This window comes from Leopardus geoffroyi, chromosome C3 (assembly GCF_018350155.1).
Source record: "Leopardus geoffroyi isolate Oge1 chromosome C3, O.geoffroyi_Oge1_pat1.0, whole genome shotgun sequence".
NCBI classification, from domain to species: domain Eukaryota; kingdom Metazoa; phylum Chordata; class Mammalia; order Carnivora; family Felidae; genus Leopardus; species Leopardus geoffroyi.
The window spans coordinates 82,160,234-82,184,248 of NC_059338.1; the positions used below are offsets into that span (position 1 = coordinate 82,160,234).

The window sequence follows — 24,015 nt, forward strand, 5'->3', positions numbered from 1 at the left end:
CATAGACTATAGCTAGGTTCTCAGTAAATGTTCATGTGTTTTTTCAGCAAACATGTATTGAGCCTGAATAATACAGTCTTTGCTCCCAAGGAGCTCATTCTCCACTGGGGAAACAGACTAATAAATGTCATTTCAGATTAATAAACCTAATTGCCTTGAAGTGGGACAGAGGTAGTCGAACGAGCCTACAGGAGCATAGACAGGATGGGGCTTGAAGTTTGGGAGGAGAGGCAGGTGGTCTAGGAAGGCTAGAATTCTAGAGTCTTGCTACTGAAAGCGTGTTTCATAGATCAGCCTCATGGCATCACCTGGGACCTTATTATAAATGCCGAGTCTCAGGCTCACCCTGTGGAATCAGAATCTGCTCTGCTCCAGGACCTGCAGCCCAGACATTAGAAACTACAGTGCCCACGTGGGATAGAATGTAGATGAGTACTGGTGCAGCCACTCTGGAAACTAGTACAGAGGCTTTTCAAAAAATTAGAAATAGAGCTACCCTGTGATCCAACAATTGCACCACTAAGTATTTATCCAAAGGATACAAAAATGCTGATTTGAAGGGACACATGCGCTCCAGTGTTTATAGCAGCTCTATCCACAATAGCCAAGTTATGGAAAGAGCCCACACGTCCATCAACCGAGGAATGAATAAAGAAGATGTGGCATATATTATATACAATGGAATGTTACTCAGCCATCAAAAAGAATGAAATCTTGCCATTTGCAACAACATGGATGGTACTAGAATGTAATATGCTAAGCAAAATAAGTCAGAGAAGGAGAAATAGCATATGATTTCACTCATATGTGGAATTTAAGAAACACCACAGGAGACCATAGGGGAAGGGAAGGAAAAAAGAAGATAAAAACAAAGAGGGAGGCAAACCATAAAAGACTCTTAAATACAGAGAACAAACTGAGGGTTGCTGGAGGGGAGGTCTGTGGGGCGATGGGCTAAATGGCTGACGGGCACTTGTTGGGATGCATGTGGGGTGTTATATGTTGGGAATGAATCACTAAATTCTACTTCTGAAACCATCATTACACTATAGGTTAACTAACTTGGATTTATAATTTTTTTTTCAACGTTTATTTATTTTTGGGACAGAGAGAGACAGAGGATGAACGGGGGAGGGGCAGAGAGAGAGGGAGACATAGAATCGGAAACAGGCTCCAGGCTCTGAGCCATCAGCCCAGAGCCTGACGCGGGGCTCGAACTCACGGACCGCGAGATCGTGACCTGGCTGAAGTCGGACGCTTAACCGACTGCGCCACCCAGGCGCCCAACTAACTTGGATTTAAATAAAATTTAAAAAATTATGAGAAATTATGGAGAGTTCTCTAAAATTAAAAAAAAAAAAACCACCCAGAATGTAAATGAGTGCAATAGGTGAGTGTAAGAAAAATCACAAAGCTCTCCATCTGTATTTTATTTGCCCATGTTTTTCCTGGAGCTCTGGTGTGGCAGAGACACAACTGAGTGCTCCCCTTTTGTACTCTAGAGTTATTGTCAGAGGTAGCTATCCGGTTGAAATGTACATTTCCCTGACTACCTGGCATCTAGTGGGGTCATGTGGCTAGTTCTTACCAATAAGAGCACACTAATGAGGTATGTGAGGATGTGACAAAGGTCCCCTCCGGGCTGGGGCTTTTAGTAAGCAGATAGGGGTTTTCTACTCTCCTTTTTCCCATTCTCTGACTGAAGACCAAACATCAAAGCCCTAAGCGATGGCAGAACCATGAGATGGAAGGAAGGAGCTTGGGTCCCTAAATCACCATCTGGAGGAAAACCAGCACCAGCGACTGTCACAAGATCATGAAATAAATGCTTATTGCATTAAATCACGCACATTTTGGGCTTTGTTAATTATAGCAGCTAGCGTTACCCTAAACACATGGATGGAATGTTCATTATCAGGACAATGACAATCTAATGACAATAACAACCGGAACTGACACTGAGCTGCAGTGTTCATGAGGTGATAGAGGGTGGTGGAGACTGTGGTGAACTGGAGACTGCTTGCCCTGTATAAGAAGGAAGTCTCTATCCAAGCCTACTTGATTGCTGCTTGTATAAATATAGCCTCATTATTGTTAGAACTTCCAATTTTAAAATCCTGCCTCACTTTTTTTTTTAAAGCTACGTGCCAAATAAAACAAAATCTATGGGCTCAATCTGGCGTATTGGCAGTAACTGGTAGATGTCTTATCTCCCTGCCGACACCTCCAGTCACTTTGCAGATGTGGAAGCTGCGAAGGTTTCTGGAATAATGCGTTGTTCCTGGTAACACACACGGAATGTCTGTCGTACAGTCGATCGAGTAAAGGATTCCTGCTTCCGGCCACCAGGGCAGGAGTAAGATCACCCGTGTTCCCCTCCTCACTGTCCCTTCTACCAGTATTTGTGCAGCTGCTCTAATGTAACTGATGTTACTGGTGTGCCCTCCAAAGCCAGTTGTTTTGTTTGTTCTCATTTTATCCTCCCAACGTCCTGTGAGGTATTATCAGCATCCCCATTCTACCAGAGGGAAAATGAGGCACAGAGAGGTGGCTTGCTAAAGGTCCCTTTGGCTAATGGTTCTAGGTCAGCCTTGCTACCTGAGTTTGGGGATTTTCCTAGGCTCCCTTACATTGTCCCACCAAGGCCAAGATGAAGACATTGGAGATGCTTGGGTTCAGATTGTTCTAGTGAAGAAGGCCAGGGTCAGCCTGGGAACAAACTCCGTTTTTTGTTTTTTTTGTTTTTTTTTTATGTGAAAGGGCCTTTGGATGTTGAGTGTGAGAAGGAGGGATATGAAGTGAGGGAAAGGGAATGATTATTTCCTCCTTTCCTTTACCTGTGGGGAGAGGGGGGTACAGCACACGACATCTAGGCTGGTGGGTGTCATGTTCCTTCTCTGTCACTTAGAGAATAAGATGTCTTTTAGGAGGTCCTGAGCATTTCTGGAACTATTGGTATAGATCTCTATAACATTTTAACCGTGTGGCCGTATGCACGTCACCTTCCTTTTTTGAGACTTGGTTTCCTCAGTTGTAAAACAAAGAGACTAGAACAATACCCCCGGTGGAGCATAACCTTCGGGCTCTGGGAGATTACAATTGGCGAGGGCCGTGCCAGGCACAGAGTAGGTCCACTGTCAATGGTAAGCGAGTGAGCCAGCAGCTCTGAAAGCATTTTGTAGATGGACTTGAATGAGCTGCACACACACCAGTGATAATAATTGTCCATGGGCTGGGGCACCTGCCAGCTCGCCCATGAATCTGTCCCCAAACCGCCAGGACTGGGCTGTGGATGCATTTCTGGATGTCCAGAGGCCAGCTTTGCAAAGAGGAGCAAACAACACCATCTATTCACAGTCTCGCGGGCTCCTCCTGCCAGAGCCCACGAGGGGTTTGGATTCAGACAGCTATTGAAGGGAAGCCACAAAGACACGTTTTCTCCCCTGTGGCCTGGAGTGAAGACAGAGCGGCCCAGGCACAAGAAGACGGTTGTTTTGCATCCGCCGGCAGCCGGCAGATTCTGTCAAAGCAGCTGAAGGAGAGAAGTCGTCAAAACACCCAGGAAAAACAAGAGCTCCGGCGCAGGCAGGAGATAAAAGATAAGGAGGGCGGCCGCCGAGGCACACAGGCCCCCTTCACTGAGCGCTGGCAGCCACCCTCTTGCCATTGTCTGGAACCACGGGCTCTGATGATGGAGGCTTTCTTATTTTTCCTCTTAAAGAAAGAATTTATTTCAGAGGAAAGAGAGTTTGTGTTGTATGAACAGTGACTGCCAAATGAAATCTTTGGTTGTTAAAGTCAGGAGGCACAGATTCAAACTGGCCCTTTGTCCCTGGTGGTGGAGAAGGTGGGCGGAGTGCCCCCTCCATTTCAGCGCTGGCTCCCTTCTTGGCTTCGCTGCACTACCGTCGCCCTTGCTGTTGACTTTGCAGTTACAAAATGGAGGCCAGCCTCTTCGATGGCCGTCCCTGCTCTCATCCAGACTCTGCCCCTGTCCCCGGAGCCTGTAGCCACCCACCTCTCTCTCTGCCCTGTCATCTTCCTTGCCTTTGTTTATATTGTCCCTTTGCCCCTGCCTGGAGGGAGTAACCTTGTCCTACCCTCCCCTGGCAGGTCCCAGGGCACCTCAAGTCGACTGTGATCTTAGCGTCTTAAATCTCATGCTGTGCAACAGAGACATCCCCTGAGTTTCTTCTTTGGAGAAACAAGCTACTTAACTCCAGATTAGTGAAGAGGGGGCTAAGGAACCAGGGGTTTATCTTAAATGTGATGTGCCTGCTACCCTACAACCGTCCATATCAAGGTATTGGGGGAGGGGCTGATGGGAATCACACAGGGGGAGGAACTAATGGATTCTTCTCAAGAAATTCCTGGGGAATGATACTCCTGTCCCCACCATTGCTCCTTCCATGCTGGCTGTCGGTGTTGGTTTGGATGGAGTTTGTGCAGAGGTGATGGTATTTAAAATAGCTCAGTCCCATTGCTTTTCAATAAGCATTTGATGAAGGCATGCTGTGTGTGCACCTTCGTCAACCAGGTGAGAAGCAGCAAGCTGCTAGCTCTCTGCAGAGAGAATTGGAGGTGGAGCCAGCCCTCACAGAGGTAGGTCTGCCTCATCGGAGGTAGACCCATAAACAGGACCTCAGCCCTCACAGACTGAGGCCGACTCAGCTGCCAAGAGGGGCTGGTAGAAATGAAATGGCTGTGCACTCAGAGGCAGTGAGAAGGCTCCCTTCCCAGGAAGCAAGGAGATCGGGTGGCTCCGTCCTGTTTCCCAGTTTATGGAGAGCCGACGCCCTCAGACCTAATACTCCCAGGATATGCGTGGTGGAGTTTTGGATCCAGGCTGAAATAAAGCTCTTATTTTAAATCAATAAACAGAACTTATTTTGAGCCTGGCACTGTGCTAGTCACTTTTATATTTAGCATTCTATATAATCCTCAGCATAAATTTTCCAAACAGATATTACGGTCTTCATTTAACAGATGAGGAAATTGAGTCTCCAAGAGGCGGAATAACCCGCCTCAGGGTCACAGGGACACCAAATGGCTTAGTCAGGATTCGAACCCGATTCTGTGCACTTCCAAGTCCCACGTTCCTTTTCCTTCTTTAAGACAAAATCCAGTAATGCAACAAACTTACGTGTAGTTTGTAAAGCTGAATACTAAATTTATTATTTATACTTCAGCTCCTTCATTTTCAGTGTTGCCCAGATTTCCCCCTTCACACAGAATCTGGCTTTGTTCATCAGGTCGAGGTCGAGTAAGTCAGGCAGAAGTTAGAGTGATTTAACTTTTGTGCTCAGAAGGCTCTGGAATAGCTAGTTGTAAATTTCTTCCCATCCCTTTCCCTCAGCCCTCTTTGGCAAATAAAAGGATTGCAACCTGACCCTGCCTCTTGCGCTTTGATTCTCATTGCATTCTTTTTGGATTAAGAGTGTCCGGTTTCCTTGGGAGGGATAAAATATGGCCATCTAAGTGAGGGAAGTACAAGCCCCGCCAGTAAACTCCTTAATGGGAGTTTTTATGGGATGTATTTTCACCTCATTGAGCTTTTTATTTCACTAAGATTCTTTCATCCACCCGAGCAGGTGAAGAAAATGGGAAAATGATGGCAGAGAAAAGAAGAGCTTTAGGAACTTGAAAAGGAAGAGAACACCAGAAGAAGCTGTTCCCCACATTGTTTGCTTATAAGGTCTAACAAGCCCGCAGACTAGGAACAGAAGAGTAAACATGTTTATCCTTGCTTAGCAGCGAGCCTGTAAAATAGGTCGTTTATTAGGAGAACCAGCTGATTAAGCAAACATTTTGCTTGTTTCTGCATCACCATTCATTCACTCAAAAGTCTAAGCGTCCCTATTGGAAGTCCTGTCTTTAACATGAACAGAACCTGCATGTGATCAGTTAATCAAAGATTTTAAAAGAAGGGAATGATTTAAAAAATACATGTATCATTAATTTTTGGTTTGTTTTTATTTAAAACTTACACCTGCATGTGCATTTGTCTGTCTTTTGCTGCAAGGCATTTGTGTGTTGGTTTTCATCTTTCTTGCAAAAAAAAAAAAAAAAAAAAAGTCCAAACCACGCCCATTATATGTCAACCATATTTCGAGTTCCAGTTTCTTTAAAGTGGATCAGGAGTTTAGAGATATTTTTGAAGCAGTTTGATTTCAGACTTCTGAAGTACCCCCCCCCCGCCCGTATTTTATGGTTGTTTTGTCCATACTTAATTTCAACAAAGAATTCTTAATACCAACCACCTTTATTCTTTTTTTTTTCCAAAAAATTCAATTTAGTTTTCATAGAAACAGTAATTTTTTTAAATACTCTGACTGCACAAGATTATAGATTGTTTCACTAAATGGCATACATATTATTAGCTGCCTTGGAGGGCTCATGCTTGCCAGGTACTGTTCAGTGCTTGACCTGAATTCACTAATTAATCATTGCAATCAGCCTGGAAGGCCAGTAATATAATTATCCCTATTTCCCAGGGGAGGTAATGACATGAACTGGTTTGAGAAAAATATACTAATGACTCCTGATGAGCCTGTACCTCAACAAATGGGTTCAGAAGTGTGTGATATAATAGCAGGTAGCCTCCTAGCTGTAGCTCTTGGGTTTGGCCATCAGCCACTCTGTGTGCACAAGCCAAGGGGAAGCCAGTTAATCTGAACTAAGAAAGTGCAGTCAAGGGGCGCCTGGGTGGCTCAGTCGGTTAAGTGTCCGACTTTGGCTCAGGTCACGATCTCACAGTTCGTGCATTTGAGCACCACGTCTGGCTCTGTGCTGATCTGTGTTGACAGCTCGGAGCCTGGAGCTTGCTTTGGATTCTGTGTCTCCCTCTCTCTCTGCCCCTCCTTACTCCCGCTCTGTCTCGCTCTCAAAAATAAATAAACATAAAAGAAAAAAAAAGAGGAAAGCGCAGTTAAGAGGACTCCTACTGTAACGGTGGGAAGGTTGGAGTAATGGAAAGAACATGCATTTTGAGGTCAAACCAATCTGAGTTTGAATAATAGTGCTGGCAATGACCAGTTACTTCTCTCCAAAAAGCTCACTCCCCATCCATAAAACAGGAATAACTACAATTTATTGGGTTGTTTGTTTTCTTTTATTGATTTCTCCAGCAAGCTTTTCTTTTTTCTTTTTTGTTTTTAAGAAGCTTTCCTAATTTCCTTCAGAAAGTCTTTTTTATTTTTTATTTTTATTTTTTTAGTATTTTTTTTTTATAGCATTTTTTTTTTCAACGTTTATTTATTTTTGGGACAGAAAGAGACAGAGCATGAAAGGGGGATGGGCAGAGAGAGAGGGAGACACAGAATCGGAAACAGGCTCCAGGCTCTGAGCCATCAGCCCAGAGCCCGACGCGGGGCTCGAACCCACGGACCGCGTGATCGTGACCTGGCTGAAGTCGGACGCTTAACCGACTGCGCCACCCAGGCGCCCCAGAAAGTCTTTTTTAAATAGCTTCTCTTTCTCTTTTTAATTTTAACTCTAGTGTAGTTAGCGTACAGGGTTCTATTACTTTCAGGTGTACGATATAGTGATTCAACAGTCCCGTGTATTACTTAGTGCTCCTCATGAGAAGTGCACTCTTAATCCCTTTAACCTATTGCATCCACTTCCTCACCCTCCTCCCCTCTGGTAACCACCAGTTTGTTCTCTGTAGTTAAGAGTCTATTTCTTGGTTTGTCTCTCTCTTTTTCCCCTTTGTTTTTTTTGTTTCTTAAATTGAGCATGTGAGGGAAATCATATGGTATTTATCTTTCCCTGACAGCCTTCTTTCCCTTAGTATTATACCTTCACGCTCCACCCAAGTCATTACAAATGGCAAGATTTCATTCTTTTTCATGGCCGAGTTATATATACCACATCTTCTTTGTCTGCTCATCTATCGATGGCACTTGGGCTTCTTTCGTACCTTTGCTATTGTAAATAATGCTGCAAGAAACATAGGGGTGCATATATCTTTTTGAATTAGTGTTTTCGTATTCTTTGGGTAAATACTCATTTGTGGAATTACAGGATCATATGATAAGTTTATTTTTAATTTTTGAGGAACCTCCACACTGTTTGCCACAGTAGCTGCACCAGTTTACATTCTCACCAACAGTGCAAGAGGGTTCCTTTTTCTCCACGTCCTTGTCACCACTTGTTTCCTGTGTGTTTGAATTTAGCCATTCTAATTGGTGTGAGGTGATATCTTATTGTAATTTTGATTTGCATTTTCCTGATGATGAGTGATGTTGAGCATCTTTTCATGTGTCTGTTAGCCATCTGGATGTTTTCTTTGGAGAAATGTCTGCTCATTTCTTCTGCCCATTTTTAATCTAATTATTTGCTTTATGGTGTTGAGTTGTATAATTTCTTTATATATTTTGGATACTAATCTTTTATCAGGTGTGTCATCTGCAAATATCTTCTCCCACTTGGTAGGTTGCCGTTTCGTTTTGTTGTTGTTGTTGTTGCTGTTGTTTTCTGTGCAGAAGCTTTTTATTTTGATGTAGTCCCAGTAGTTTATATTTGCTTTTGTTTTCCTTGCCTCAGGAGACGTATCTAGAAAAATGTTGCTACAGCCAATGTCAGATAGATTACTGCCTGTGCTCTCTTCTAGAATTTTTATGGTTTCAGGTCTTATATTTAGGTCCTTCATCCGTTTTGAGTTTATTTTTGTGTATGGTGTGCAAAAGTGGTCCAGTTTCATTCTTTTGCATGTAGCTGTCCAGTTTCCCCAACACTTTTTGTTGAAGAGACTGTCTTTCCCATTGCATATTCTTGTCTCCTTTGTAGAAAATTAACTGACCACACATAATTGTGGGTTTATTTCTGGGCTATATATTCTGTTCTACTGATTTATGTGTCTGTTTTTGTGCTAGTACCATACTGTTTTGAGACTACAGCTTTGTAGTATTATCTTGATATCTGGGATTGTGATACCTCCAGTTTTGTTCTTCTTCAAGATTGCTGTGGTTATTTGGCATCTTATTTGGTTCCAGGAAGATTTAAGATTATTTGTTTTAGTTCTGTGAAAATGCCATTGGTATTGTGATAGGGATTGCATTAAATCTGTGGATTGCTTTAGATAATATGGATATTTTTTATTTTTATTAAAAAATTTTTAAATGCTTATTTATTTTGAGAGAGAGAGACAGAGTATGAGTCAGGGAGGGACAGAGAGGGAGGGAGACACAGAATCTGAAGCAGGCTCCAGGCTCTGAGCTGTCGGCACAGAGCCCAACGCGGGCTCGAACCCACAAATCACAAGATCATGACCTGAGCCGAAGTTGGACGCTTAATGGATTGAGCCACCCAGGAGCCCCAGTAATATGGATATTTTAACAATATTTATTTTTCTTACCATGGAATGTCTTGCCATTTGTTTGTGTCATCTTCAGTTTCTTTCATCAAATTTTATAGCTTGCAGAGTACAGGTCTTTCACCTCCTTGGTTCAGTTAATTCCTACGTATTTTATTATTTTTGGTACAATTTTAAGTGGGATTGGTTTTAAATTTCTCATTCTGCTACTTCATTATTAGTGTAAAGAAATGCAACAGATTTCCATATGGTGATTTTGTATCTCGTGACCTTACTGAACTCATCTATCAGTTCTAGTAGTTTTTTTGGTGGAACCCTTAGGGTTGTCTATATAGTGTATCTTGTCATCTGCAAATAGTGAACATTTTACTTCTTCCTTATAGATTTAGATGCCTTTTATTTCTTTTTGTTGTCTGATTGTTGTGGTTAGGGCTTCCAATATTATGTTGAATAAAAGTGGTAAGAGTGGACATCTTTGTTTTGTTCCCAACTTAAGGGGAAAAGCTCATGGTTTTTTGCCATCAAGTATGATGTTCGCTGTGGGTTGTTCTTATAAGGTATTTATTAGGTTGAGGTGTGTTCTCTTTAGTCCTACTTTGTTGAGGGCTTTTACCATGAATGGTTGTTGTATGTTATCAAATGCTTTTCTACATCTATTGAAGTGATCGTATGCTTTTTACCTTTCTCCTATTGAAGTGAGGTGTCAAATTCATTGGTTTATGAATATCGAACCACCTTTGCATCCCAGGAATAAATCCCACTTGATTGTGGTGAATGATTTTTAAAATTTATTGCTGGATTTGGTTTGCTGTTATCTTGTGGAGGATTTTTGCATTTATGTTCATCAGGAATATTGACCTGTGGTTCTCTTTTCTTGTAGTGCCTTTATCTAGTTTTGGTATCAGGATAATGGTGGCCTCATAGAATGAATTTGGAAGATTTCCATCTTCTATTCTTTGGAATACTTTGAGAGGAATAGGTATTAAGTCTTTTAATGTTTTGTAGAATTCACCTGTGAAGCCATCTGGTCCTGGACTTGTTTGTTGGGAGTTTTTTGATTACTGATTCAATTTCATTGCTGGTAATTGGTCTGTTCAAATTTTCTGTTTGTTTGTTTTTTCCTGCTTCAGTTTTGGTACGTGATATGTTTCCAGGAATTTATCCATTTCTTCTAGGTTGTCTAATTTGTTGGCATATAGTTTTTCATAATGTTCTGTTATAATTCTTTGTATCTCTGTGGTGTTGGTTGTTTTTTCCCTCTTTCTCAACAAGCTTTTCTTAAGCATCTTCTAATGTGGCAGGCACTGAATGAGGTTCTATTAATCGAGAACCAGAAGTTTCCCTACCTCCAAGGAATATTCATCTAGGGTACAGAGAATAACTAGAGTAAAATGGTAGAGACATGCAGCATTCATGAGGATTCATTTGTCCATCCATTCATTTACTCATTCATATATGTTTTTCAAATAATATTTACTGAAGTCTCACTATGGCCCAGGAATCATGCAGTGATGCATAGGATAACATGGGCAGTTAGACAATACAACACAGCATCAGGGATTTAAAGATAAAGAGTCGATACTCCAATAGCTCCCAGAATCTCTGTCTAGCTAGGAAAGTCACTGATTAAATCTTATAGTACAGTAAGTGCTCTTGTATCAAAGGAAAATCTATGGGAACTCAGTGCAGGAAAGATGGGTTCATTTGGAACAGAAATGAAATAGTTGAGCATTTCATATCAGACAAAAAGCAGACTCTGATGGCCATATCAGATGTCACAGAGCTGCACAGCCCAACTCTAGGAGGTGCCTTTAGGAGGCTGTGGTATAAATGGTGGCCCCTAGAACTGTGCAGTGTGCAACCTTCAAATCTATACCCTGAGGTCCTACCAGAAGCTATTGATTTTGCTTAATATTGTTTTATATTGAATTATTAAAGGAGGAAATGACAGCTGCAAACATGATCTCTTTGGAGTTAAGGACCTCTAGAGGAATAATTCTGGTCCATTAAAGTAGATTGAAAAGTAAATAATTATAACTGGACCAATAATTGCTATCACAAAGGAAAGTGTATGATGCCATGTAGGAGTGGATTTGGTTTTGAGGGGCCTAAGGCTTATACGTATTTGGGGCTTTTGTTAAAAAAGAAAAACAGAATTACTTATGAAACCAAATATTCATTTAGCATGAGAAGCAATATTACAACAAACATTGTAGTTTGGACATTACAGTTGTAGTGTCCAATGTCAGGGACTGGGCCATATTTTCTCCATGCTTGCTATTCCAGAAATGCCTCAGGTTCCTACTGCAAGCACTTGCAACCCTCCTCCCAAGGCCCATGTTTGGGGTAGTGGGGACAAAGCATAGGGGAGTTAGTGCCCCCAGGGGCCAGCTGCCCTTAGATGCGGGAGGACGAATACCTTGTTGGAGGATAAACACTTTGTTGGGTGGGATAACTCCAAGATATTTTCCACACAAACTCCCATAGGTGCCTGGAGGGATTGAGCCTCACTTACCCAGGGCAGCAACCCATCCAATAACACATGTGTTATCCGCTTGCTTCCCTTCTCTCCCAGTCCCCCATTCTGCTGTGGGTGCCTCCTGGTCAGGGCCAGCTACATAACTTGTGAGGTCCAGTGCAAATTGAAATTGCAGGGCCCCTTGTTGAAAAATTGTTATAAGTTTCAAGATGGCGACAGCAGTTAAACCAAGTGCAAGACCCTTCAGAACATAAGTCCTGTGTGATCACGTGGGTCACAGGCCTATAAAGCAGGTCCTGGTCCTTGGTGGTGTCTTCTCCCAAATGAACTACTTTGCACTTTCCCTGCCTTAGGGTTTGCAACTGGAAAACCCAAACTGTGACATAGAGACATTCCACAAATATCTGAGAAGGAAGACAGCAGCTACATTTTTATTAATTAAATGCCTAATCCATCTTTAATATTTTCCCCAATTTTTGGCTACATATTTTTTATTACTTCTATATGGCAATGGTTTTGTGATATTTTCTGTAATGAAATTGGGAAGATAATTCAGTCTTCTAACATGGTTGCACTAAAAATTCGTAAAGCTGCTGGTAGCTTAGAAAAGTTACAACTTCATAGTCCACTATTAATAAATAATGTCTTGTGAATTTCTGGGATTCTTATCAAATTTTGGAAAATCTTCCTCTTTTGTTTGTACATGAGCAATCAGATTTCAGGACACTTCTTATACACTGGCTAATCTTCAAGCCTGTGTTTATTAGTTTTCTAGTGCTGCTGTAACAAATTACCATAAACTTAAAACTTACAACCACACCAATGTGACTTAAAACCACACAAATTTATTATCTTGCCATTCTTTAGGTCAGAAGTCCAATACAGATATTATTGCAGGAAAATCATGGCATCAGCAGGGCTGTGTTCATTTCAGGAGGGTCTAGGGGAAAATCCATTTCCTTGCCTTTTCCTGCTTCTAGAGGACACTCCCATTACTTAGTTGTGAGGTCTAGCCCTCTTTCATTATCTTTAAAGCCCAAAATATTCTATAGAATTTTGGGGCCACCCAGATAATTCAGGATAATCTCTTCATCTCAAGGTCTGTGCCCTTAATCACATCTGCAAAGACCCTTTTGCCCTACAAGGTAACATATTTGTAAGTTCCAGGAAATTAGATATCGTTTGGAGGAGGGGAGCTATTATTCTGTTTACCACACTCTTTTTTCCTTAACAGCATTATGAACAGATTTGTCCCCCATGTCTTGTCTAGTTACATACTATGACTTTTTGTTGTCTTTGTCAATGCCAGTTAAATTAATAAGAAACTTAAATATTTTTACAACGGGTTCATGAGATTCACTCCCTTTCATTATTTGGGCTATCAAATTATCTGAGAGCCTATTCATTACTCTATTTAAAATGTTTCTCTTCTCTCTCTTAGTGAATTACTACTTTTGGTATGGTCTGATTTTTTTTTTCTTGGTAATTTACTTCTTGAGGTCAGGATAATTTCTCTTGATTTTATTACTCTTTATATTGCTTTTATTCCATATTTATTTTTTATCTGAGCTTTCTCTCCATTATTTAACATACAAAGATGACAAAGAAGCAACTTTATATATATTCATATAAAGAGTCTTTCATTTCTGACTTATTTAATGATAGAAAATATCTCTCTATTTCACAGATTAAAGGACACATTCCCAATTTACCCTTCCCAAAGCTATTCTGAAATTCTAGCAGCCTCAGTAATTCTATTTCCATAAAAGAAAGTATAATGGGAGGAGTTTCCCAACTGGTTCCAGTTAAAATATCTTATTATTTTCACCAGTTTTACAACAATGTATGACCATGTGAACACAGTTCTGACTGGAGCCTGGAAGTCCTGTCCTCTGTCCTCTGTCCTCTGGCTTAAGCTTTTGTTGTTTAATGTAAATATGTCTTGTTTTATTTTTATTTTTATTTATTTTTGAGAGAGAGAGCACGCATGAGTGGGAAGGAGCAGAGAGAGAGGGGGACAGAGGATCCAAAGCGGGCTCTGCACTGACAGCAGTGAGCCTGATGTGGGGCTCAAACTCACGAGTCCCTGAGATCATGACCTGTGCTGATGTCGGATGCTCAACTGACGGAGCCACCCAGGTGCCCCTGTAAATATGTCTTGGGTGCTATGGAGCCCAATGGCAGGAAGCCTGGTAGAGCCTTGAAGTGTCCAGAAACACTTGGCAGAGGAAGCCTGAGCTTAAACCAAGTCTTGAAGGACAGATGGAATTTAGCCAACCACAGAAAGAAAGGAAGGGTCTTCCAAGGTAGTGATCATGACTTGCTTCAGCACAGAAATGTGAGATGGTGCAGGAAAATGTCTACTGTTTAGTGTGGGTGGAGGAGAAGAAGGGGGCGGAGCAGGATTCAGCTGATGAGAGTGTGAGGAAGATGCTGGCCTTTCTCCTGAGGGTGGGGGGGGGGGTCCCACCAAAAGCCGTAAACAGAGATAACAGAGGTTTGGGTCTGTGTTTTTGAGTCATTTGAGTCCTGTCTTGAAGAGAATTCGATGAGGGAGCGAGAGTGACTGCTTTAATCTATGTTTTTTTTTTTTTTTTTTTTTTTTAAAGCAAATTCATAGTCATTATGTCTCTAGACCAGGGCTACCCAATAGAACTTTCTATGATAATGGAAACATGTTGTAGCTGTGACTGTCCAATATGGCAGCACCAACGATATGTGGCTATTCCATGTTTGAAATGTCACAAGTGTGACTGAGTGACTAAAATTTTAATTTTATTTAATTTTAATGAAAAAAATTAAATAGTTATGCACATGACTGGTGGCTATGATATGGAACAGCACAGCTCTTGACCCACAAACTTCAAAGGAAGTGGAATAGACAGTTTCTTCAGGCTAAGCTTAATGAGAAGTTTCTATTTTCAAGGACCCATTCTAGGCATTGAGGAAGAATTTAAGCAGTATAAGACACAGATGGACCCAAAGTTAATGGAAATTGTGATCAGGACAAGGCTTTGTGTTAGGAGGGATGAGTGGGTACTAAGGAAATATTAAGGATGTGCAAAAAAAAAAAGTGATAAGGATGGCTATTCATGGCAACACTGGTTGTAAACAACATAAATGTGCAAATGTACAAAACTGATTAAGAAAATGTATCTATGGAATGGAATGGAATGCAATGGAATAGCCCCACAGCTATGCATGGAATGAGATAAATAATGCAAAATGTATTTATTTTAATACAAAATTATTTATGGTATAGTATCCAGTGGAAAAGCATATTATAAAATGGTTATAAGGATTTTAATGAAAATATGCTTAGAGAAGGATCTGGAAGTAAATGCATAAAATACATATACCTAGAGTGGTTAATCTCAGGGTTTAAGGCAGTTGCTTTATTTTTGTCTTCATTCCTTCCTTTTTTTTTTGCCTTATCATTATTATCACGTGTTTTTCTGTAATGAGAGTATACGGCTATTATAATCAGAAAAAAAGTAAACAATCAAAATAACTTATTTTAAAATTCTTATAGGAGTGGCATAGATAGCAAGATTGATTGCAGTTAAGGTTCTCTGATAGGTGGGGGCTAGGGTACACAGGCCTTCTCACCAAAGTTGAATCTTGAAAGAAGGGGGCAGGAGCAGAAGGAGAGAACAAACATTTCTTGAGCACTTACTCTGTGCCGAATGTTTATATGTGTCCTCTCTTTTAATCCTCACCATAACCAGATATGGTAGATACCATCATCTTCCATTGTACAGATGAGGAAATAGAGGCTCTAAGTTAAATGACCCTGTAGGCACAATTGGAAATCTTGAAGACAGAAGCCTGGGGATTTGAGTCTTGATTTCAATGCTCGCTAGCTGTTTCACAACATGCAGGCTCTAATTTGTATATTGACTTGTGAAAATATCCATGCAATGACTAGACTACGAGCTCCATGTGGGTAGGGGTTGTGTGTGATTAGTTCTTTAACAAAGAACCTGGTACACAACAGCAGGCTCGCAATTAATGTTGTTGACTCAATGAAGATACATCAGAGATCATTAATTCCTGTACATTTCACCTTATAGAGAGTTGGGGGTGACAGATGAAGATAAGGCCTGACAGGACTTTGTAAACTATAGAGTCATGTACCCATGTCAGGGATTTTGATTTCTGGAGACTTTTCTTTATTGGCTTTTTTCAAGCCAAATGGCTTGTTTTTTGGAACTGCCAATGATACTCCCTTAAAAGGAAATACATGAAATGTAGCAGGAAAGCACAAAGCACTTACTTGGTTCCAAACTAGGTTCTTTCAAAAAATTTTTTTTCTAATGTTTATTTTTCAGAAAGAGAGAGAGAGAAAGCAAGTGGGGAAGGGGCAGAGAGAGAGAGAGAGAGAGACAGTCTGAAGCAGGCTCCAGGCTCTGGGCTATCAGCACACAGCCTGATGTGGGGCTCAAATCCACGAACCGTGAGATCATGACCTGAGCTGAAGTCGGACGCTTAATCGACTGAGCCACCCAGGCACCCCCAAACTAGGTTCTTAAGAGACTTTTTTTTTTTTAAAGTTTTATTCATTTTTGAGACAGAGAGAGACAGAGCATGAACGGGGGAGGGGCAGAGAGAGAGGGAGACACAGAATTGGAAGCAAGCTCCAGGCTCTGAGCCATCAGCCCAGAGCCCGACGCGGGGCTCGAACTCACGGACCGCGAGATCGTGACCTGAGCCGAAGTCGGCCGCCCAACTGACTGAGCCACCCAGGTGCCCCTTAAGAGACTTTTTTGATTCTTCATGCAAACATTAGAGCTCATTAATGTATATTTTTCAAAGTGTTTCTGAATCGTCTTTCATTTGAATCAAACTATAAGTTGAGACATTGGACATGAAATCTATGTATTATTAGTTGCACAATCACTTATCATCAGCCCCTAACACAGATATTAGGAAATGTTGATTTTTCTATTTTTGTGGTCAAGTTAAAGTAGATTGTTTGTCCCCTTGCAAAACTAGGGGAGGCTGAGCGTACAATTGAATATGTCCTGGGTTTCCACAGGATGATGTTTATCACATTGCTAATCACATTTTGAAAATTTTTACTTTTATTTTTTCTTTGATGTAGTGGCAAGAACATCATCTTTGTGCCAGGTGGACTTGGCTTGAACCAGATCTGCATGACTTTGGACAGCTTCTTGCCTGCCATCAGCCCCTGTTTCTCCAGTTTATAAAATATAAGCAATATTGCCAATCTTTTTAAAGTTGGACTATTAAGAGAGGTTAAGAGAGATTAACTGAAATCATGTGCGTAAGTTTTCATGGCAGAGTGCTTGGGGTCTGTGAAGTGTAAGCGAGATGTGAAAGGCTCCTAGTTGGGTATAAGGTGCTGATGATTCAGGTTATCAGCAGCAGTGATTAGGAATGATATTGCCAAATGGATAGTGACATCAGCAGCACTATTAAGAATATTTCTGTGTTTTTATTGCGGCAAATTAGTGAAATCCTGTTAAGCACAAAATATTGTGAAAACAAGAACTGCATGTTTTACAAATCTTTTGGTACTCTTAAATGAAGGTGCTTTATACAACACTGGTTGAAAGTTTGTTGAAGATTTATTATAACACAAGAGTATAACACGTAGACCCACAATTGTGTAGCGAATGACTCACATGAGAATGTAATGATTGGTGGTTAAATGCTACCTGAAGACAGAAGATCTGATTACATCCCAAGCACCTGTATCACAGATGATCTTATACAGTCTCCTGGCACTTTTGGGTATGTTACACCATTCCTTACAGCCACATTTTGCAAAAGAATAAAAGATATATATGATCCTCTGTGTGTGTACATGTGTGTCCTTTTCTTTCCCAACATGCTTTGAAGTCTGTTGGGATTTATGCTTTTACATCTGTGCTCTTAGGACAATCTTATGGTCTTCCTTTTCCTTTTTTGTCAGTCGTGGAAATGCGGTATCATGGATGTGATGTGGTGGAGGAAATGTTGAATCCCAATAATCCAGGAGAGAAGCAGCAGGACTGAGGTGATGGGTGTACTTTCCAGGGGGTTGTGCAAGGCAGAGAGGGCCATGTTGTGGGCTTATAGGCTTTAGAAGAGAGCATGGTGAGATATAGACTCGACAATGTGGCAGAGTCCCATGAGGTGGGAAGTGATGTTTCTCTGCCCTGACACCCAGAGTCTTCAGTGTGGTTTCTCAAATCACCAGATGTGTGGCTCCAGTGGATTTTTTTTCTTGGCAATTGACAGAGAGCATAACTGATATGACAAGTGTAGAAGAGGGAAGGGAGGTTGATGGGGGCAAGAGGAAGAGAATTTGGGGATATCATTAGGAAGACCATATTCAAATATGTTTATATGTTGGGGGTGGAGCGGGGGTTGACTTAGGTTTACTGAAGTCTCAGCATTCCTAAGGGACATCTTCATTATACTTTTTTTGTATTTTCACTTTATATACTGATTACACGTTCTACCACAAAACAAAGTATTAGATCCATATTACAGGGGTTTCTTTGCTTATAATGCAAATAAGTAAACTGAAGCTTTTTTTTTTTTTTTTTAATTTTTTTTTCAACGTTTTATTATTTATTTTTGGGACAGAGAGAGACAGAGTATGAACGGGGGAGGGGCAGAGAGAGAGGGAGACACAGAATCGGAAACAGGCTCCAGGCTCTGAGCCATCCGCCCAGAGCCCGACGCGGGGCTCGAACTCACGGACTGCGAGATCGTGACCTGGCTGAAGTCGGACGCTTAACCGACTGCGCCACCCAGGCGCCCCTGAAGCTTTTGTTTTTTGATAAATTAAGATGTATATAGCAATCTCTAGAGTAACCACTAAATTTTATTTTTCAAAAACAGTGAAAAACATTAAAGAAATGACAATGGTACATTAGAAAATATTCACTTAATGAAAAAGGAAACAGTAAGGAGGACTAGAGAAAAAGGACATGAGACACAGAGGAAACTGTAAAATGTCAGATGGAATTCTAATTATATTAATATCATAAAATGTGAATAAATTAAACAATCCAATCAGAGGGCAGGGGTGTCAGACTAGATAAAAAGACTCCAAATAATATGCTGTCTACAAGAGACATGCTTGAGATTCAAAGGTACAAATAGAGTGAAAGTAAAGGATGGAAAAGATGTATTTCATACACAGTGATAGCAAGAAAGGTCGAGTGTCCATCAGACAAAATAAACTTTAAAAAGAAAAATGTTAGTGGAGATGTGGAGAGGTATTTTATAATAAAGATTGATTCAATGGAAAGACACAACAATTATAAATATGTGTATATTTAAAAGAGAACATCAAAACACATGAAACATAATCAACAGAAATGAAGAAATAAATAATTCAAAAATAATAATTGGAGACTTTACACCCACTTTATAATGGGTGAAACATGTAGACAGAAGATCAACAGGGAAATATAAGAAATGAACAATACCATAAAGCAAGTAGACTTAACAGACATCTATAGAACACTGTATGCAACGACAGCAGAATATAGAGGATAGACCACCATGAAGAAATTCTCAATAAATTTAAGGGTACAGAAATAATACAAACGAAGTTCTTCAACTACAGTGGAATGAAATTAGAAATCAATTAATTTGAGAAACTCACAAATATATGAAAATAAACAACAGACTTCTAAAAACAAGAGTTAAAGAGGAAATCAAAAGGGAAGTTAGAAAGTACTTTGAACTAAAACAAGAACACAACATACAAAATTCATGGGATGCAGCTAAAGCAGTGCTTAGAGGGAAATTTATAGCTATAAAATGCCTATACTAAAAAGGAGAAAGACTTAAATCAATCTAACTTTCCATGTTAAGACATTGGGGAAAAAAAGAAACTAAAACTAAAGCATGCAGAAGGAAGAAAATAATAAAGATTAGGGTATAAATCAAATAGAGGATAGAAGAAATAGAGATTATCAGTGAAACCAAAAGCAGTTTTTTGGAAATATTAACACAACTGACAAATCTTTAGTTAGATTGAACAAGAAGAGTGAAGACTTAAATTACTAGAATCCTAAATGAAAGGGGATATTAATTCTGACTTTACAGAAATAAAAACTATTGCATGCCAGAAAATTAGAAAACTTGCATGAAATGGATACATTCTTAAAAATACAGAAACTATTGAAACTGACCTAAAAAGAAGTAGTTTTAATAGATTTACAACAGAGATTGAGTAAGTGATCAAAACAAAACAAAACAAAACAAAACAAAACAAAAAACCCACCACTCAAAAACCAAGATAAACAACTCTGTTAAAAAAACAAGCAAAGGACTTGAATAGACATTTCTCTGAAGAATCTATACAAATGGCCAACAAGTACATGAAAAGAGAGGCAGGGAGACAGAATCCCAAGCAGGCTCCAGGCTCTGAGCTGTCAGCACAGAGCCCGCAGCAGGGCTGGAACCCACAAACCATCAGATCATGACCTGAGCTAAGGTTGGACGCTTAACTGACTGAGCCATTCAGGCACCCCAAAGGGCAAACTTTATAAATAATACATTTTGTGAAAATTAATAAAAGGAAATCTTTAGAGTGGAGGCCAGCAGGGGAGCTCTCGCGCCCTACCACTCCTCATCAATTGAACACCCAATAGGAAGAGCTGGACCTTGCTCCTTGAAACTGCTTTACTATCCCAGCAAGCAGGAAGACTTTCCACGACCCTCGGCAACAGCCTGGCCAATGAGAGACAGTCACAACTCAGCCAATGAGAAGCCATCATACTTCGAGCTCCCAGTTTCTTCCAATAGACTTCTTGTTTACAACAGTCCCTCCCACCTTCCTCCTTTCCTCACCGAAAGAGTGTTTCTCGCCTATATTCGGCAGACTTCGTTTAGCAGAAGCTCGTTCTGCGCCCCGATTCTCTGCTAATTCTCGAATAAACCCATGTTTTGCTGGGAGAATAACTAACTGGCAGTTTTATTTTTAAGGTTAACGGTTTGGTAAGGAACTTGTCTCTAGAGTAAATGAAGAACTCTTAGAGTTCAGCAATAACAGTTCCCAGCCCCCCTGGGGCGGCAGCTGCCAAAAGCCGCGGTGTGGCTGTGGGTGAAAGGAGTGAAAGCCCCGTTCCTAGAGGGACTGGCGCTCAGGAGCCTGGCCCCTGGGACAGCGGGAAGAGGGGCCACCAGCACCGCAGTCCCCCGTGCCGGCTAAATGGGATGCCTGCTCCTCCAGCGGAGACCGAGGATGAGCAAGTGAGCCACATCCCTTCACATCTCGGAGCCTCCCTACCGGCGCCTCTGCACTGAGCCCCCGAGGCGGGTGAGTCTGTCCTTCAGAAGCTCTTTCTCAGACCGCCGCCGTCTTATGGGGCTCCCCTTGTGGAGCCCCGTTGGTTTTCAGAGCTGGACGTACTGCGGCCTCGTGTCTCAGGTGCAGGTCTTACGAGTTGAAGTGCTCGATGTGGGATCCAAACCTCTCACTCCTTAGGGCGAAGCTCCAGTATTTGAATTCCTTCCTGAGTGCGAGCTGTGGCGCCCAGGATGGGATTCGTGGTGAGGCTGTGGCCCTGCCTCTCCCCCACCCCCTGGCTTAGGGGTGGGTCTTCTGTCCTTTGCTGGGTGTTTGGGAGTCGTTCCGTTTTTAGGTTGTTTGCAGGGGGAATTGTCCCACATGCAGATTCAGTGTGACACTGGGAGGAGGGAGGCCAGGATCCTCTTACTGGCCACCTTGAACCGGCCCTGAAGTGTTTTCAGTGGAGAGATCACATAGGGACTCCTGAAGGGCTGGGGGTGGGGGGGGTGGGGTGGGGGGAGGATGGGGCCTCGGCTGGCAGGGGTGGGTAAGACCAGGGATGGGGCTTTTGTGGCACACCCTAAACTAGGTCAGTAGGTCAGTAGACACGGAGAACAAACCGAGAGGTGAAATCATTGAGATTTGGTGGCCGAAAGGAAGCAAGTAGGTGATATTTGGGTGGGTGGTGCTGACTTTGGCTGAGACTGAAACGCAGGAGGATGGACAAGTTTAGAAGCCTGTGGTGTATCAAGCTGGAGGTGTCAGATGGACCGTGGAGCATCGAACATAGACAGGATGTTCTTGCTGGCAGGGCACATTTAGGGGCTGTCAGCGCAGACGTGGCTGCTCAAATGATGAGAATAGGTTATAGCGCGGGAGCACAGTACCAACCCAGACAAGGAAAGTGTTCCAGGGACTTAATTCCAGGACTCGGACGTGGCAAGAGGAGAAGGAGCCCATGAGTCATAATAAAAAGGAATGACTAGCAAGGTAGGAGGAGGACGAAAGCAAGGGAAGGCGAGTTTCAAGTGAGCAGACTAGTCAGCAGAGAGTCCGGTAAGGACCGGACTGCATGGCGTTCATCGTTTTGTCAAGATTGTGCTCACTGGCTGCCTGGGGAGGAGCGCTTCCAGCGGAGTGATGGGAGGCAAGGGAGATTGTCACAGCCTGTAGAGATGGCACGTGAAGAATACTCTTTCCAGAGCTTTCTAGAAGAAAAGTAGAGTAGAAATAGGGCAGCGGTTGGAGAGAAATGGTAGATCCAGAGTGTTTATATTTTTATATGGAAGCCACTTGATCCTGTTTATAGGCTTCTGGGAGAGATCCCACAGGGAATGGAAGACCTAGAAGGCCAAAGGTAGAGGCCCTGAAAGAAGAGGATGACAACCTTGATGGGGGCAGGTGGAGGGGTGGCCACGAAGAAGAGGGGCCACACTCATTTCCTGTGCTGGGTGGAATAATGGCCCCCAAAGATGTTCAGTCCTAGTCCCAGAACCTACCGATGTTAACTTCTGTGGCAAAAGGGACTTTGCACATGTGATTATTATTTATTTTTGTGTTTTTTTAAAAAAAGTTTATTTATTTTGAGAGAGAGAGCGCAAGCACATGAGTGGGGGCAGGGCAGAGATGGAGAGAGAGAGAGAGAGAGAGAGAGAGAGAGAAAGAAAGAAAGAATCCCAGTCAGGCTCTGCACCACCAGTGCAGAGCCTAATGTGGGGTTCGAATCCACGAACCGTGAGATCATGAGCTGAGCTGAAGTCAAGAGCTTAACTGAGCCACCCAGGTGCCCTGCAGATGTGATTCAATTAAGGGGATCTTAACGTTTATTTATTTTTGAGACAGAGAGAGACAGAGCATGAACAGGGGAGGGGCAGAGAGAGAGGGAGACACAGAATCTGAAACAGGCTCCAGGCTCTGAGCTGTCAGCACAGACAGAGCTCGATGCGGGGCTCGAACTCACGGACCGCGAGATCATAACCTGAGCCGAAATTGCTAGGAAATTGCAGTTTTTGAGTGGAATCACCTCAATGTCCTTAGCTTCTACCAGTGCCCAAGCCAATTGCTTATTTGCTTATTGACTTGCACCTCTGTCAGGGGACTGCAGTAGCCCCTTCTTCACATCACTTTTGCTCCTAGATCCTGCCACCTGTTCACCTAGGCATGAAAGCTAAAGTCTGGAGCGAGGCCTAAACTCTCTGTGAACCTCACGTCAAATCACATAGTTTCAGAAAACCCAGATGCAGTTTGAAATTACAGTTAAGATCCCATGGAAAATAAATGACACGAACAGCTGAAAATCCCGCCCCCCACTGTCCTCAGCTCCCCTCCCCTCCTCAGAGTGAAATTTGTTCACTGGGGATACGAAACCTGAACCTTGCACAAGAGTACACAGCACAGCGTGGAGCGTTGATTTGGTCCACCCAGCGCCAGCAGCTGCTAGACGGGCGGGTGGGGGGTGTGAGGCACTCGAAGAGCTCTCTGGAAGCCCTCAGGAGAATTGCTGTTGGAGGGTCCTTGGGGGCTGCCCCCTCCTGTTTTGCGCAATCTATCTTTAGAGAACTGCAAACTCATTTCTCAGAGGGGCCACAGAGTTGAGATGACTTCTAAACGGACAAACCACTTCCTGCAATCTTCAACTGAATTGGGGCTGGGGGGGTGACCCTGGGGGGGGGCTCCAGTCGGACTTGTCCACCCTCTTGTGTCTCCACGCCCCCGCCCGGCTCCAAGAGAGACGGAGCAAAGAGTGGGCCCAAGCGCGTGCATTGGGAGGTTACAGCCAGAAGTGAGCCTTGCTTCCAGGGCTGGTCACTTAGGGGGCTCTGGTGGAGAAGAAGGGCCCTGTCTGGACACCCCATTTCAGGTTGGACTGTCCTGCACTTGCTCCCTGAGAGGCAGCCCGGGATAATCCTTCTGCTCCCACATACCCTCCCACAGGCAGGGATCAGAAGGGCTGTTCCA

The 24,015-nt window shown here is 42.4% G+C and overlaps 1 long non-coding RNA gene across 1 annotated transcript in view; it reads left to right on the top strand.

Moving 5' to 3' along the window:
* Positions 1-17,614, top strand: part of LOC123585456 — a 67,619-nt gene extending 50,005 nt beyond the window's left edge. The window contains exon 3 of the long non-coding RNA XR_006706175.1: positions 16,900-17,614. This is a non-coding gene — a long non-coding RNA (uncharacterized LOC123585456). The remainder of the gene's footprint in view (positions 1-16,899) is intronic.
* The last annotated feature ends 6,401 nt before the right edge of the window (positions 17,615-24,015 follow it).